We start from the raw sequence: 13,177 nt of genomic DNA on the forward strand, positions 1-13,177 counted from the left end.
TATTAGCTCCCTCTTTTGCATTATAAACGGGTCTACCTACAGCAGCTGGCAGTGGGACAGGGCAGTCAGGGAGAGCAGGGGCTGGTTAAGGGTGACAGTAGCTGGCAGTGGAACAGTGAGTGACAGAGTATGGGCAGGATAAGGGTCTCTGGTGGTGCTCACTGTAGATAGCATCACCAAGTGGACAGTGACTGGCAGTGAGATAGGACAGTAATGGCGAGCAGAAATAGAGGCAGGTTGGGGGGTCCTACTTGGTGGTTACAGTGGCAGGCAGTGAGATTGGAAAGTGGAGCCGGGTCAGACGAAGGCGGCCCCCGTTGCTCTTACTGTGTCTGGCAGAGAAGCAGGGAAGTGAGAACTACCAGAGACAGGCCACAGGAGATCCTAGTGACAGGCTGTGGTACTGTACTCTTTTACTGCCTAGTGCACAGTACAAGAGTAAATGTTGCTGTTCCTTCAATAATGTGCTGCATAGCTAAATACTTATAAGGCTCCAAAGGCGAGACCGATTGCATTGCAAATGCTTGTTTTAGATATGTAATAACTGCAGTAACTGAATATGCAGCGTTGTGTTCTAGTATGGAGATGCTCCAAATCCAAACTCCACCTCCAACATTTGACAATCCTAACCACTACTGGCAGTACATTTTCAAACTCAAAGAACAAGTAGGGATTTCAAAAATGCCCCAGCACATCACTCTTAGTTCTGCATGTTGTGCCCAGAATATCATCAGTCCCTGAGGAACAGTAGCACAAATTACTAAATTAAACTGCCAAAAGAGGCTAGAAATACCTTCACTAATGTAAATGCATGGATTAATGCTACTGTTTTTATTCTGTTGTTCCATTTAACAGTAACTACTAACTAACTAATATCCAAATTTACTAACACTTTGTAATGGCTCTATGACACAAAGTGATCCAAACCCAGCTCAAATTGCAGGGGGATTTAGTTTCTAGCACGAATCATGATTTGCTTTGGAAAGTTGCCTAAAGTAACGGAAAGTAGTGCCATGCGATATTATTGGCTACTATGCGTCTGGGGCATATAATCAATGGTACATGGGTGTTTCCATGTAACCAGCCATGGCTGTTAATGCAACTCCTTGTCTACTATAATTCGTAGACAAGGATTTTGCACCACAAAAATACACCTCCCCGAGGCAAGAGAAACAGTGAAGCAAGTTTTAAAGCTCGCCACATTTTCCCAAATTTCTATGTGAGCTGTGCTGTACAGCACGCATGCAAAGTGGAGCAAGCATCTCCGTCTGCACAAAACTTACCATATGTTAAGGGAAGGAGGGCCAAGTCAAATAGGTCAAAGAAGACAGATATGCCCCCTTCTTTCTTTCCTGGCCTTGACTTGCACCAAAAAGATTATTTCACAAGCTTTAATTTTCATAGTCACTGAACTAATGGGAATAGTAAAAAGGTAGACATGTATATGAAAAAATGTGCTTCGGCTTTTTTCACAGTACCTAATTCTGTGCAGAAACTGTCCTGTGCGTGTCTCAACCAGTCAACCACCGAAGTAATGTGCAGCCCACCACCACCTGGAGAGGAACAGATAAGCAATGACTGATAAGGGATATTTGACAAGAGGTACTGGGAACAGATGTGACTTTCCCAGGCTCTGTCAGGGTCACTGGAGAGCTAGGGCCCCTCTCTACCACCTAATGTACTGACTTCTCTGCTCGACCTCCTAGAGAGTGTGCCCCAAGCTTGCGAGCAGGTCTGCATTTACCCTTTGCTTCAAATAAAAACAACTCCAAATGCTAACATGGCCCACAACTTTAAATCATTATGGGACCCTGAGAGGACAGGAGCAGTGATGGGAAACCTCTATCATGCTTCACAATTAAGCCCCTTTTACACTGATATGTGTCTCTTTCCAATCTAATGCCTGTTGTCCTTAGATTCCTATTCAGGTGTCTTCAGTCCTCTCTTCTATTAATTACATTTATTTTTCATATGATAACAAAGGTGAAGCTTGACGTCCTTTGAAAGATTTCAAATTTTGTTTGCAGTTTCAACACAAACTATCAGACAGCCCTCACCCGCCTCTCCTGCTCTGGTGTAAATCATTTGATTGTGTGAATTTGTTATGCAAAATTTGCTCTGCTTTTCACAAAATGTTGTTTTTTGCTACAGTAGATAATCTGATTGGCATGCAACACTTGAGTGACTTGTAATGTGCAGAAGCAACGTCATTGCATGGCTGTGAAATCTGTGCTACTCTGTCCCTGATCAACTTCCTTCTAGTGAGCCCTATGCATTGCCCAGTGATTTTCACAATCTGAGTCCTCTGAAGATATTCCATGTCTTTGCTGATGTTTGACATCAAAACTTTGGTTTTGTGGGTTAGGGGATGCACCAAGCAGGCCAGAGTTGTTTCCCGTTAAAGACTCTCAGCGGCATACACCAGTCACCTCCCTTTCCAAAATCACCTGATAACTCGTCATTTGGATCTAGAGATATCATTATAAACTTTAGCCTGCCCCCCTGGGAAATTCCTACATCCCCACTAGTTTGCATCTTGATCACATTCAACAAGGTTTCCACATCTATTTTGGACCTCCAGGTTGTGATTCCAACTGGCAACGAAAGCCACATGTTGAGATAATTCCTGCCCCTCCCCCTCACAACATGCCTAACCCAATTCCAGCAGACTTGTGGATGGTGCATTTCCTTATTTTTGAATTGGAAAATGTGGTCAGCCTGTCCAACATGTGCCAGCCATCATCCATGCCCCTTTTCCCAACTGGCCACTGCTTCCCACCACTCATGGCACCCGAAAACACACTGCTTGCATGCTAACCACTTAGTGAAATACATATGTATACCACCTAGTTGGTGTTCTTTATTTTGTATACAAGGCCTTTATAGGGCATCATGGTTCCATCGGGGTGCGGGGTGGGGATTGGCCTGTTGTCACACTCGCATCAAGGCAAACCCTCTCTGTCTTGCCCAATGTGGACTTTGCCCCAGGGACCACATCTGAAGATTTGAGAGTCATTTTTCAACAGTGCAAGTAGCGTGTTTTCTGTGAGCAATCATACAGGAGTGGCACCAGGGAATTCGTTTCCTTTGGTCCTGAAGAAGATCCATAGGGGCATGGCTCGAAACATGTTGACCTATAGGATTGCAGGTACATTACCTACCTTGCATTCTAATTACCCCCTAATTTTTAAATATACCGACTAGAGGCAGGAATAAAATAGAAAAACCTACTAGCCAGTTTTAAAAAAAAAATTATCCACTCCCTCCCTTTCTAGCATATACATTATCTTTAAATCAGTAAATAAAGCCCAATTAGTGTTCCCACGTAGTTCCTTGGTCATAGCATGCCCAATCTGCAGCAGATCGGGATGGACGCAATCATGAAGCATGCCACCAAGGGGTAACCCTGGTGGGTGAGTGTTTTACAAGAAAAACTGTGTTTTTTCTAACACAAGAGAGGCATCAAGTATACATTTACTGTGTTCTCTGTTTTTGATTTAATACGTTTAACTTAGGTGGACTATCCTTTTTCTCCCCCCCCCCTTTTTTTGAGATCCCTGTGAAGCAAATGCCAACTTAAGAGAGGGTAAGATTGTGGGAGAAGGCACAACTGGTGGAACTGAGCTGCACAGGGCAGGCATGCTAAGGGCACAAGGTGCAGCAACAAGAAGGCCAATCTAGTGGGAGAGGAATGAGTGAGGAGATGGAGTGCCACTTGGTGTACTGGCACAATTAGTGTCTGGCCTCCCTCGTTGGCCATGTGCCATAAAATTGCTCTATGTTGTAATGTAATCAGCACCAGCTTGGGATGGTGTATGAGGTGCTACATCAAGGTCAGTGTTAATGAAGAAGCTGTGAATGGGTGAAAGAAGGGGCCATCTTTGAATGCCTCAGCTCTAGAGGGCTCTGCAGTTGGAGCTTCTACCAGAAGGATCTGTAGGACTTGCACAATGTTACGTCCCTTCATATCTGTCATGACCGTGCTTCGGAGAGTCGAGTAGCCTTCTCCAGCTGGACCTTCCCACGAACAAGTAACGCCTGGTATCAGCATCCCCCAGTAGCATGTCCTCAGTGCAGAAGCGTACTTACAAAACTTTCAGCATTTAGCACAATTTGTTTTAATTTTTCTTTTTAGCTTCAAAAACCTTTAATTTTTCAGGTTTAAATTTGATGTTAGGGGCTAGTGGTCTTTAGTACTGATGCAACCATCATTGGTAATGATTAAGGTCTTTTTCAAATGTGTTACATTGCCATGATACACAAGCGTCCTACAAAAATCTAAGGCCATTGTTGAGTTTGTTCTGAAACTTTTAAAGCAAGCGTAAACGTGAATTTTCACCTGAATCAGTATTCTGGCTTTTGCAATTTTTTCTGAACCCACGGTTTTTGTCCAAACAATTTTCATAAGGTCAAACCTGGCATTTATGGAGTGGGTAAATAGCGTATGTTGTGCATTTACCTGTTCAGATGTGGTAAAACCAAAATAAGGGACTTACTTATGAGGCCCTTACGCCACCGTTGCATAATTTTTTGCGAACCTACAGCTGTGTAAAAAATACACCACACTGCGCCATATTTACAAAGTGATGCATCTAGGCAGATGCATAACTTTGTAAATCCTTGGGGTATAGTATACCTGAATCAGGTATAATGTATACAGGGTGGGCGTTCCGGCGGAGAAAAGCCTGGTAGAAATGTTGCAGTGAAATCTATTAAATTTCACTGAGACACTTCTGCGACCTCACTGCGTCCAATCCTTACTCCTGCTTGAAGCAGGAGTATGGGGTATCGCAGACCTTTTGACATGTGACATGACACATTGCTGGAGATGTGTCTGTTTCCGAACACAGTCCAGCAATACGCCATTTTTGCACCGACAGATACGTCAGGATAACCAGAATGTTAAGGTAATTGTTCCCCTGGGATGTACTGCAACTGGCAGTCTCTGTATTTATCTTGGGCACAATTTTCATTTGCAAGTTCTCAGAATTTAGAATAAGCCCATAATGTTTATTGTAAGTCTGTTAATATTTTCCCCAGAAAGTCACCAATCTGCCATTCTGGAATTACATTATTTTTTATCAAACATACTTAGGAACAGGGAAGCTCTTGCTCTAAAATACCAGCCGTTTACGAGTTTTGGGGAATTAAATGCAGATTTTGCTGCTTACCACACCAAAATGCACGTGTTCCAGTGAATGCCCGGCATTTCCCGCCTGAAAGATATCAATAGTTTTTACCTATTGATATTTATCACAAAACTCATAATTGCGATATGTACGATAACAGGAGTTGCCCTATACATTACAGTTAACTGGACTGCTCTTAATGAGGGCCTAAGGCCCTTATTTAGAGATAACAGGGTGTAGGACATCTGCTAAAAAGTAGTGGATGTAATGTCCAGCATGGTAAGAGTGCATTGATGTGAATGGCTGTCTGAATATGGCAGACAGGATATCCTCCCTTTTGATGGATATCCTGCACTGTAAAACTCTAAATGAGGCACTAGGGGGGCATATTTACAATGAAATGGCACAGCATTACAAGCAATTTTGCTGTGCTGAACCTGCAGCATTTCCAAAACACTGGGATGCAGCGTTTTTACAAGAATACGGTGCACCCCTGTTCTCTCCCCTGCGCTGGTGCACAAACAGCAGCTGTGCGCCAATGCAGGTACCCTCTGGGGGTTTGTAAATATGTCCCTATTTTCAAATGATCGTTTTCAAATGTTAAAGTAGGCGCCTATTTGTATCAATCATGCACATGATATTTTTAATTGTTGTATATAAAAATTTACTCTGTAGTGCTTTTATGATTTTAACTGAAAAATCAAATAAAGCTTACTTTTACTTACTTACTATGTCCCTAGGTCTTTTAAAGTAGAGTATTAATCTTTAAATCTCAGCTTTCCAAGTGGATCACATTGTGCTGATCTGGACAAATAACTTTGGGCCCAATTACGATGTCGGGCAGACCACAACCAACCAACCGTCGGTTGCGAGCTACCCAATATCTGCCATTGAGTTCTGGTCACTGCATTACAATACAGCAGGTGGAGGGACCGTCCTCTAAGCTTCCGACTGCTTCAAGGCGCTTGTCAGAGTGTCCAAAACACACATTACCCCATAATGATGGCGGAGCCAGCCTCAGCTCTGCTGTCAGGATCATGATGTCACTTTCTGACAGCCTTTCTGTCAATGGAAGGCTGTCAGAAAGTGACTCTGGGGCCTCATAGAACGGCCCCCTTCCACCCTGACCCTCAGCTATGGGGCCTGGGGGGGCACCTATGGTTCCCCCTTAAAAATCCCTGCACTGTGTGGCAGACACAGCATGGTGCTGGGATGTTTAAAAACATCAATTTTTCAATCGTGGCTTGTGCTGCAAGCCTTTTCCACCCACCGCAGAAGCTGCCATTAAAAAATGTATGTTTTTCCACCTTTGGTCGGATGGTTCCAATCTGCAAGGGTGTTGGGCAGACGCAAGTCCGCCTGAAATCATAATCAGGTCCTTTGTGTCCATGTACCTTATTTCGCAATCACTGTACATTAGGGAAGAAAATGTCCTTCCTTACCTTGAGAGTTTATTCATGCTCAAGGGAAATCCCTGAAGTCACTAAGGACATCGTACTTGTATCATAGAAGGTAAAGAACAGTCGTCCCTACGAACAAAATAATATTTTCAATAAAAAAGGACGTTCAAAACGATTTATTTTTAAAAATAATATAAAAATTAAGTTAAACTTGGAACAAACAATAATCACTCGAAGAATTTGCCTAAGGAGTGAAAACATGCTTGTTGCTCCTGCAGTCGTGATCCTAGTAACTGCATAGCAATGTGTGTATCACACTTGAGTTATACATATACCACCCGATTTTACAAATTGTTTTCATTTCTATGGATCTGTCATTATTGTCAACAACTTATTGATCCACTATTAATGTGGGATAATCATCAGGACTGTTAAAATGAGCTTGACTAGTTAATGAATTACGGGGCATATTATCAACAACTAGCGATATTTTTGCTAAATGAGCTTAGTGAATTTTTTTTTATCGCCGCACATCGCCGCATTTTATCGCAGAGATACCGTGCTATTAGCAACGTTTATCTCCAATGCCATAAAATATCCGGCAATAGCGGCGAAATGCGTGAATATCGCTGGAAATTAAGCGATATTCACGCATTATCGCTAATAGGGACTTAACCTGAATATCCACCTCCCATTGGATATACAGGCTAAGAAGTGGTCTGAGCAGGCGTTAGGTTTTGAGGATATTCGTGCTTAGCGCAAATTTTTTCATCGCTTCGCCTGCGTTGATAATAGGCGATAGCGATGTTAGCGACTGCTTTCAGTCGCTAACAGGTAGGTACGCCCACTTTGCATGTCATTAGCGATAAATATCGCTAACATGCAAAGCGGGCCCCAAACCGCTCGCTATCGCCTACAAGCTGACGCTAACGACAGCTTGCTAATAGGGAAATACAATTATCGTCACTTTGCGGCCGAAAACAGCCGCTAAAGCGGCGATAATCTCATTTCGCCCGCCTTGATAATATGCCCCTACATGTGCACGAGAGAGAGATTAATTAACGTTGCAGCTTCAGTAGCTGACAGAATGATCAGTCGACTCGTACCAGAGCACTCCCACGGAGATGGTCAAAGTTGTGAAATAGAGCGCCAATAATGCTAGTCTGTGGAGAATGCACGGGTTTGATACGGATGTGACGCAGCGCGACGGCTGCCTGTTTCAGTAAGTGGCGTCGCCTGTGACGAACCCGCAGACGCCGTAATGGGGCCAAGAGGAAGAACGTCAGTGAGAGACAGGCGACCGCGTGGAGCGGAGAAACGGCTGAATCAGCACGTGGAACCTTCGGACCGCATGAAAATTCCCCTTCGCTTTGAATGTCCATATTTAATCCGTTTATTATTAAATGTTCGTAGGGACCTCAGTTACATTGAAGCAGCACAAAGCTTGCAAGTCCCAGCCAACTAAAATGTGTCAGTCTCCCTTGCGTTGACCCACATAGGTTCCAAAGTGCCAATCTACACCTTGAACCTTCAGTTAAAACGCACTAATAAAGGGTATTTGTACTCGAATATCCCTGCAAACCTTTAAATTCTGTTCTGGTAATTAACCGCTGTGAGCTGAAGAAGAACTTTACCCCGCCCCTTTCCCTAAATGCATTACACAGATTAAAATGAACGGAATAGAAATAAGGGTGTATTACATTTTAGAGAGCGAAAAAGTAATGTACGGAAAAGAAAACAAGGATTTAAAAGATATAGGGTGCATATTATAATGTATGCATTTCACAGATCAAAGGTCCAATGTGCGGAACATTTCTTAAACATTTAACATTGTTAAAACATATATTTTCAACACTGTTAATACCCTCATGCTCACTTGTGTTAAGTTCACCTCACCCCACTATTCTTTCTAAGAGCACAAGGTAACTCTGTGCAGTGGCAGCTCGTTCAAATGGGCGTCAGGACTCCCCAAACCCCATTTCCTGTTCCTTCATTTTACTTCCGTAACTGTACTACCATGGTCAGATGATGCTCAGGCTGCATGAGGGTCCGGCACAGTGAGTCCCCCCGCTTTTGACAGGCACATGCGGTCGTGCATATGTGCTAGCCGTGTAGGCTTTTCAGGGTTTACCTGCTTTCAGCGCCAGCTTCATATGTGTTGATGACTGTCAAAAACATGCCTTTGAAAAAGATCCTTCCTACTGACGTGTGGCCTTATTTATAGTTGAATGCTGCATGTCATCTGCCAAATTACTACCTGTGATAGCAAGTGCGCAGTGCTGTTTAAAGATTTTAAGAATGGCATTCACAAATCCACTGCTTAATTTGTAAGCAAATTATTGCCAGGGCTCAAGGATTCAAGCAAGCCGGGCTGAAGACGGCTGGAATGCCAGAAACCGGTCCTCAGAAGCTTGTTTCCGGTCCAGGGAAGGCATGGCTTGGCAGTTCGGGCTGGACTGTTCCCATGAGGCGCAGGGTCAGACTGATTTACAGCACATGGCCATGTCTGAACTAGGGGGGTGTGTAGTGCAAAAAAACGATGGATTTGGGCCCAGATCTCTGTACTGGGGTGAATGTATGACATTGTTCTGCATTCTGTCCATCAACTGTGGTTTTTGCAGGGCTCTAGTCGGGTGGCCTATGCAGTTTGCACCACCCATTGCCACTGCCAGTGTTGCCAATGACAGTACCTACTAACCAGCACACTGCTACAAGTGTGACAATACTGCCTATTCCGGGCCCCCAAAGCTATAAAAATAGCTTGGGCAGCAGGTATTAGTTGTTCTTATTGCACACTAAATTAATAAACAATTGCTGTTCTACTCATCTCTAATTTATACAAACAACACCATTATGTGGCAGCTGTCATAAGTGCTGGTTTTGACTATTAAGTGCAGGTGCAGATAATTAAGTGCTGCTGCTGAGCACCGGAAACCACTGGCTCAAATTAAGCACTTCACAAGTCTATTAACACTCAAGTGTTATTGAGACGTGTCATGCAATGCATAGAGTGCATTGAAGGCTAGACCTTTTTCCACTGTAGGTGATCCAATTTACCTTATTTGGATATCTGAAACAGCCACTTATGAAACAATTAACAGGTTTTCCATTCTAATAGGTCCTTTCTTGCCCAGTTCATGGTGCTGCTGTATTCAAGACTCTAAGGTATTCATGGTGGGATCACTGAAGCTATGAGTAGACACAGAGAGGCAGATTTACTAAGGTTTTGCGTGAGGGTTGTGTCACTTTGGTGGCACAGCCCCATGCAAAATCCTTTTTGTCATTTACTACGCCACGCTTGCTTGCTTTAGTAAATACTAAGTAACCTAAGGCAAAGAATAGAGTTGCCTTGCGTTACCATGAGTTTTGAAGGCGTTCCATGGGTGGAGAGTGGGCGTTCCCATGCTCCACCCATGGATTTTGGCTCATTCTCAAATTTACTAAAGCTAGTAAACCTAGGAATGCATCAAAATGCAATGCCTTTCACAGTGAGGTGTGACAAGAAGAAATATGTTTATTTCTCCTCGTTACTTCCTCTTTCTCTACGGGCTACATTCAGCAGCACACATAGAAAGAGGAAATCACCTCTAAGGATTGTTGTAGTGCAGGAAGGGAGGCCAGTCTTAGCAGATCTGGTGTTTTTCTTCTCTCCCATTCTCACAACGCAACACTGCCACTTGCCTTTCTGAACTGTGTTGTGAGAATTCTAAGTTAATCTGCCTAGGGTGTATCTACATTTTGGCATCAGAGGAGGCCCTGTATTCACGAGCATCTTTGTGGTGAGGTTTTATTTGTTTTTAAGAGTACATATTAATTTAATATGAGTTTTGAAATGTGTAACACCAATGAACTAAGCAGCAAACATTAGCCATGTCAAAGGTTTTTCGCTCTAGTTTACCAAGCATCGCTAACACATGAAACAGAGCAGTGTAAGCTTCTGTATTTATTTATTTTTATTTTTTACTACCCTATATAGTGCCCTCAATTCAGGGGTATAAACACAATGTACATGGAGCACGCATGCTTCAAGTTATATCTAACTGGATGGAAACAAAATAACCTAAGTGGAAACTTATAAGTACATTTCGGTTTGGTGGGTTCAGGAATGTGCCCAGTGTGAAGCAGGATGCTTAGACACCAGGAAGATAGGCTATGTCAGGGTTGAAGTGGAAACCAAGAATGAGAAGGATGGTGTTGGAAAGTGGTTTATTAGTAGTAATAAGTTAGGGAGCTACCACTAGAAATAAGAGCACAAAACAATAAAAGGGTCAGTTAAGGTCTCAATAAATTATTCCCTTGCTCAGCCCTTAGTGGCTGACTGCCAGCAGATAGGCTTAACTTAGGGACACGTGTAAAGCATTTAAAAACACCAATACATTAAATAAGTAAGGCACAACACACAATAAAAATACAACACCAATTTATATAAATAGGAAATATTTTTATGATTAAATTCACAACAAAGCGACAAGAATCCAATGTAGGGAACCAGAGATATGACCTTTTAAATATTAGGAGTAAAACAAGCCCTTAGAAGCAAATAACACTCAAAGGATTAAAAAAGGTTGCGCTGGACCAGGAAAAAGTCTAGAGTTCAGGCCACACACGGTTTAACATTTTTACACTTACTTCCAGACTTGTTTCTTGGCGCAGAAAAGTGGTCCACAGAACCAGCCAAGTGTTCAGATTACCTGGTTTGCCTCTTGGGGTCTGGGACTACAACTCCCACAATGCAACTGGTCAATTTATGGGCTTTTTTACCAAAGTTGCTCCAAACTTCTCAAAAAATCTGGAACTTCTTCCTAAAGTTCCTTTTTTGGGTTCAAAGTGTACAAAACACCAATCCAAGGGACTAGAAGCTCTGAGATGGTCTTCGGAATGTTGGGGCTGCAATTCCCACAATGCACCTGGCCAAATCCTTAAAAGTCCACTGGACGCACTCCAGGATGGACACTTCTTGTTGGAGATGATGCAGGTGGGTCTGTTAACCTGTAGCTCTCAGGAAGTCCACTCCTTAATTAATGTGAATCCAAGCAAAGTCCTTAGGGTTGTGGTATCAGATTGTGTAGCAGGTGCAGTCCTTCAAAGTGTAGTCCTTTGGGTGCAGATCAGGGTTCCAGCAGGGCAGTCCTTCTTCCCCTTGTTGTTTCAGGCAGTAGATCTGAGTTGCTCTTCCCTAATAATTCACTGTGCTCGGGCGTCAAGCAGGGAGTCACCCCTGACCATAGGGTTGCAGGGTGCCACCCTTAGGTTTGACCATTTTCTCCAAAGTCTGGCCTATTCTTGTCCCAGAAAGCACTTTTCTTAAAAAAATCCAAGATGGAGAAAGTCTCTCCTGAAGAGTTAGATGTGGCTAAGCCACCACACTGACATGGCTAAGATTTACTAACACTCCCCTTCCAGCCCCTTCACTAATCTAATGACAGGGGCTCCTGTGTAGCTGGGGATGCAAGGTGTGGGATTGATCCTGTGCTGTCCTAAAATGTTGTTTCACCTTTGAAGGCCAGTTTGGCTACTTCACCCTCATCATGCCTTCTGCAGTTCTTCAACCACAAATAACCCTTTGTCTCTCTTGCAGGCCACTTCACATCTCATTAAGACGGGAAGCAACCTTTACAACGCAACTTTTACAACGCACTACCATTACAACGAAACTTTTACAACGCAAGATCCATTACATTGCATGCCATTACAACGCAACCATTACAACGCATGACACTACAACGCATACCATTACAACGCATGTCATTACAACGCAGTTATTACAACGCATACCATTACAACGCATACCATAACAACGCATAGTACCCTTACATTATTCAAAACTTACCCTACTGTTGCACCCCCTGGAGTTAGAATAGTAGTTTTTACCCCTACACTATCCAACACTTACCCTACTGTTGCACCCCCTGGAGTTAAAATAGTAATTTTTACCCCTATACTATCCAATACTTACCATACATGCAATGTAAAGGTATGCGTTGTAATGGTATGTGTTGTAAAGGTAGTATGCATTGTAATGGCATGCGTTGTAAAGGTAGTTTTGAGAAAATTAGTTGTAATGGCATGCATTGTAATGGAATGCGTTGTAAAGGATGTTGCGTTGTAAAAATGCGTTGTAAGGCATGAGTTGTAAAAGTATGCGTTGTCATACATCCCATTAAGACAGCTTGGATTAGCCTGGCAGAGGCTGGCAAATCAGGAAAGGGCAGCCTGACGGCTGGATTGTGGGTAACAGGAAAGAAAGTTCTATAACTTCTTTTCTGTAATAGTTATTATAAATCTAACAGTGGCAAGTTGTTGATTTATCATTTTCAGTGTTTGAATGATATTTTTAGCCCGCTCCTATCAATATTTACACTTAAATACAATATTCCGATGTTAGCTTATGGAGCTAGTTTTCTACAATGGGGAAAACTAAATTGCCAGTTTTTCCCTCACCAGGGATTATCGAACATATTTCATAATGTTCCTGCTTATGGTTAAAAGCTACTCCACCCCTGGGGCACCTAGGGGAGACCTTAGTGGTGACATATGTAAAAACAAGGTAGTTTGAGACTCTGGAAGTATCTTTAATACCAAAGTCGAATTTACTTATAATTCAAATTTAAAAACAGCCTGCAAGGCAGGGCTGGCTTTTAAAATGAC

The sequence above is a fragment of the Lissotriton vulgaris genome, chromosome 12 (assembly GCF_964263255.1).
Source record: "Lissotriton vulgaris chromosome 12, aLisVul1.2, whole genome shotgun sequence".
Lineage (NCBI taxonomy): Eukaryota > Metazoa > Chordata > Amphibia > Caudata > Salamandridae > Lissotriton > Lissotriton vulgaris.